The sequence below is a fragment of the Galeopterus variegatus genome, unplaced genomic scaffold, assembly GCF_000696425.1.
Source record: "Galeopterus variegatus unplaced genomic scaffold, G_variegatus-3.0.2 Scaffold58, whole genome shotgun sequence".
Classification (NCBI taxonomy): Eukaryota; Metazoa; Chordata; class Mammalia; order Dermoptera; family Cynocephalidae; genus Galeopterus; species Galeopterus variegatus.
The window spans coordinates 578,349-583,248 of record NW_007726169.1 but is presented as its reverse complement, the minus strand read 5'-3'; positions in this window follow the sequence as shown (position 1 = coordinate 583,248).

The window sequence follows — 4,900 nt, the reverse complement described above, 5'->3', positions numbered from 1 at the left end:
TTTTTTTCCTTTTTTGCCCATTGGGCAGCTGGATGGGGCTGGTTGCATGCCCAGCTCTGTGCCACACAGCCTGGAGAAGAGGGCGTGTGGCTGCTCCCCTGGGTTTCTTCCACTCCGCACTGGTCCATCTCAGTTTCCTCAGTGGAGCTCCCACATATTTGGATTAGCCCCTGTCCGATCCTTTGGCCCACATTCCTGTCTCTTTCCCCATAAGACTGCTCCTAGGAACCTCCTCCTCCTGGTTGTCTTCCTCAGTCAAGAAGGAAGAGACCACGACTCCCTCGACTCCCTCGCCAGGAGCCTAGCATTCTTCCAGGGCTCAGCTCTGCAAACATCAGATACCAGATCTTCAGACCACCCAGTGCTGGACTTGTACTTTTTTTGCCTCTCAATTCTTCCGTCATTCCTGTTCCTCTGTCTACCCGACAGGCTCAACTCTCCCCTGTTCTAAATACCACATCCTCTCGATTCATCCTATCCTTCCCATCGTAGCCAAACTTCCCCAAAGAGAAGGAAGTGGCTGCTTCCTGTAGCCCCTACCCCACTCCTTGAACTTCCCAAATCTGCTCTCTACCCCGCTCCACTGACCTGCTGTCTTAAAGAGCCCCCAGGGCTTTCTTCCAGTTTGACTGCTCTGTGGCATGGCACACTAGGAACTGACCGTCCTCTCCTTCCCACTAGCTCTCTGGTCACTCCTGAGGACACTGCATGTTGCCTCTCCTCTGGCTCAACCTTTGTTGACTGCAACCTCACCTGGGGCATTGGTGGCCCTCTTTAACTCCAAGTCTCAGTGTCCAGCCCTGACCTCTTTTCCAGGCTTCAGCCTAAGCTTTGTGTGTGTTCATTTCAGGACATTCATCCAACAAGCCACTGCAGAGTGCTTGGTGTAAGCACTGTTCCAGGCTGGGTGCTATGGGGCTGCAGAGATGAACATGCAGTGAGCCCCGCCCTCAGGGAGCCATGGTGGGTCGGATGAGTTGGACACCTGTAAAATATTTATTTTTTCTGCCAGGCAGGAAGTGGTCAGTGCAGAGAGGGATGGAGAAAGTGGTCTACAGCCCAGGTAGCTCCACTAGGAAGTCCCTCAGTGCCCCCAACTCAATCTTAAAACCAAAAGCAAACTCCACATTGCCTCTCCTGACTTCGCTTCTTTCGTAAACAAGATCACAGTTCATCTGAGTCTGTGACTGTAGCTTGTAACCTTAGATGCCCTTAAGGCTGCTTTGCACACTGTAGGTGCTCAATAAAGACTTGGGCAGTGCATGCTTGACCTCTGTTTTGTTCATTTGTTCAGTTCATGAGGGACCTATGGTCTCCATTTTTCATACCACCTGGTGCCTGGCACATACCTCCAGTCTCCCTGTATCCTGTTCAGATTGTGAGGGTTTATTGAAGTGTTTATCCCTCTTTTTATGGGAGCTTTGAGGCCACATCTCTCCTGCTCAAAGAGGACCCCTGACAGGTGCCTGGCACATAGTAGGCACTTGATAAAAAATTAAATGAAAAATTAGTGAATCTTTGCATCTCAACACCTAGCACGTTGCCTCCCATGTTCTAGGCACAGAGTAAAGGCTAGTCAAATATGCAAAAAGGGCTAACTTTAGGAGAATTTGCTGTGTATAAACCTAACTCATCACTGGCCACATCAGGGCCCTTCTGGGCACTCAGTGAAATGTTCATAATCAGAGCATTAGCTGCTTGGCTAATGGGTTAAGCACGTGGCTCAGTGCAATTAGAAAATGAGATGTCTTGGAGAAAAAGGATTAGACTTACCGAGATGTTGCTGACTGGCGGTGCCTTCTCTGTGCGGGGCTCTGACCTGATAGTCTTCACGCTGCCAGGCTCAGAGTGGAAGAGCTCAGGTGTGGAGTCTCCGCAGTGTGCCGTGGACACACCTAACATGCTCCCAGCCCACTTCCGAGCCACCCTACTTAGGAACGAACACCCTAAATGGTGACAGGCCCTGCTTCATCCTGAGTGCCCTGGGATCCTTGGGGGCCATAGCAGTTGGGGCTGCTGCTCTGTGTGACAGGTGACCCGTGGTTCACAGACCCTTCCAGAGAGCCAGTTCTGCCCCGGGGTGCTTGCCAGTCAGCGGTCTTCAAGCTCGTCTCCCCTTGTTCTCTCCGCAGGCTTCCTGGTGCCCGGAGGAGGCTGCTGAGCCCCGGGCCATGGTCCCCTCTCGCAGGACGTGGAACCTGGGAGCCACGCCCTCGCTGCGGGGCCTGTGGAGAGTGGGCCGGGCCCGGGAGCCCGAGCCGGGGATGGCTCGCCCCGCCCCAGCCCCAGCCAGCCCGGCTGCCCGCCCTTTCCCACACACCGGCCCGGGGAGGTTGAGAACTGGTGAGTCCGCATTTTTAAAATGCCTCTTTATTTCCCTTCCTTCCTCCAGATACCAGAGAGGAGACTGAGGTTTCTGGCCGGTTCCTAAACAGTCAGAGCTGTCAGGTAATTACAGGGTAACCGGCAGCCCGAGAGCCCGGCCGGGCGTGGAGCGTCAACCTCGCTGGGCGCTCCTTCCCTGCGCCCTGCTGGAAAGAGAGGTCGTGGAAGCGGGTTAAACTTTAACGCGGTCTGTAGAGCAGGGAGAAACCACGGCGTCCTCCCCGTTCGAGCCAGGTCGGAGCTCTGTGATCTGCCGCTCCGTGGCCGAGAGCTCCTGGGCTCGCTCGGGTCTCTGCCCGCGGCTGGTAAACAAGGTAGGTGAAGTGGCTGCCGGGCGCCCTGCGCGGCGGCGCGGACACCTGATCCCGCCCGGGCTCGCCCCTGCACGGGCGTGAGCAGTGGACAGAGGCTGCCTGGGAGCGTGACCTGGCGGGGTTGGGGTGCCATGTGCTCAGTTTTAGGTGCTGTCTGGGAGCTTCTGTAGAGACCCCGACAGCAGGTGGGTGGTGAAGGGGTCCAGCGCCTGGGCCCCTGCTGTCCTCTTGGGGAGCTGTCGCTGGCCAGCTCGCCTTTCTGGGTCATGTCCCCTGGTGCCGCGAACATGAAGAAGTGAGTGGCTCCTCTGATTCTGGTGGTGGCTGGATTGTGGCAACTGGGGAGCTGCCCGTGACCCTTCCCTGAGCTCAGTGAGAGCGGGTTGCCCTGGTAGTGTGGGGGCAAAGGAAGTCCCCAGGCAAGGTGCCTTCAGGGGTTTGCTGTCTGTTGCTTCTGACCTACAGGGAAAGGGTTTAGTTTACCAACCTGTTGGAACAAGCAAGCTCCCTCCCGCCCATCAGGTCCAAGCCCCTCAATGTACTGAAAGTGAAACTGAGGCCCATAGCAAACTCCTGTTCATTCTGTCTCTCCCACCACATTTGAGCTATCAGCTGCAGCCAGAGTGATGTCTTCTGTGGTTTCTCTGCTTCTGTACTTCCCTGGGACTGGCCGCTCCCCAGCAGCACAGCCAGGCTGGGGGTGACCCTGGGGGCCTCCAGGAAAAGCTTGGGCTTTTGGATCAGGTAGACCCAGTTTTCTGAAAGGAGCAGAGAACGGTTTCCACCTCACAAAATTGTCCTAAGGATCACAAATGTGATGTGAATGAATGAGTATTACTTTTCTGGTTTAACAAAAATAAAATAAAATAAAAAACATTTTCCCTTGGAAAACTAAAAAACAAAACAAAACAAAATCCACAGAAAAATAAAAAAATAAAATAAAATATCACCTATAAGCTACTCACTGAACATTTTATATAGTTTCTTCCAGTTTTTTGTGTGTGTGTGTGTGTGTGTGCATTTAGGCCTAGTGAATGAGTATTATAAAGATTATATGACCAGACTTTGATCAAATTAAAAAATTTAAGACAAAGGTCAAATGAAATCCTGTATGTAAAATGCAAGCATAGTGCCTGCCACTTGGTAGAGTCTCAGCCAACTCAGCTGCCCCAGAGTCCCTCTGAGCACCCCTTCCCCCTGCCAACCCCTTCATTGCCACCTGAGAGGTATAGGCTGGCAGATGGTTGGTTAGCACATGGGATCTGAATACTGGCTCCACATGACCTTGGGCCCATTGTTAACCCTTCTAGGATTCTGGTTCTTGGCTTGCTAGATGGGGAGAATGCTCCCCGCCTCCCTGGGTGGTCGTAAGGAGCTAATAGCAATTGTGGTCCTAATGGCTTGTACCTGTGGGCACTTCCTATGTGCCTGGCATTGTGTGGGCACTTTAGATGTTTCATCCCATTTGATGTTCACCAAAGGGCTGTGAAGTTGGTTCATTATCCACATTTTACTGACAAGCAAACCGAGAGTCAAGAAGGACCATAAGGGCTGGAAAGCACGTGGCCCAGTGTCAGGCACTCAAGATATTATCATATCCCAGGGTAGTGGCTCCACAGTTTGCGCCTGTGAGGTCAGCCTCCTTCCCCACCTGTCCAGCCCCGCAGGCTGCGGTGGGGGTGGAGGCAGGGTGGATGGAGTACCAATGCCACAGTCAGCCCTCTCCCCGCATCCAGTGGGGGAGGCAGTGTGTCAGAGCGCAAGGGGTTGTGCTTTAGCTGGTCCTGAGTGTGCTTTTGGAGATGGCAGAGTCTGGGCCACCCAGCATGGATTTGGTCTTAATTTCTCTCAGGGGAGAAATTGCCACCTAGAGGCAGCCAGAGTAATAAGCCCCGTCCCTGGTGTCTTTGAAGCTGTGTGCAGGCATGTTGCTTTTGGCTTCCTTCTGCTGCTCTGTAGAGGGTGCCGATGAACAAGTGTCAGTCCCAAAAGCCACTGTGGGGAGAGGGGTGCCATCTGGAAGTGAATCTTATGGCAGCTTTTGGTAAGGAAGCCCTGCCCATGCCAGGCCTTTCCCTCTATGTAGGACAGGCATGTGAGGGCGTGAGTCCCTCCTGGTCACCGCTGGGCCAGCGGTGAGTGTATGAAAGCTGAGCTCAGACACTGCTCCTGCCAGTGGTCTGTGGCCAGCTGTCTCCAGC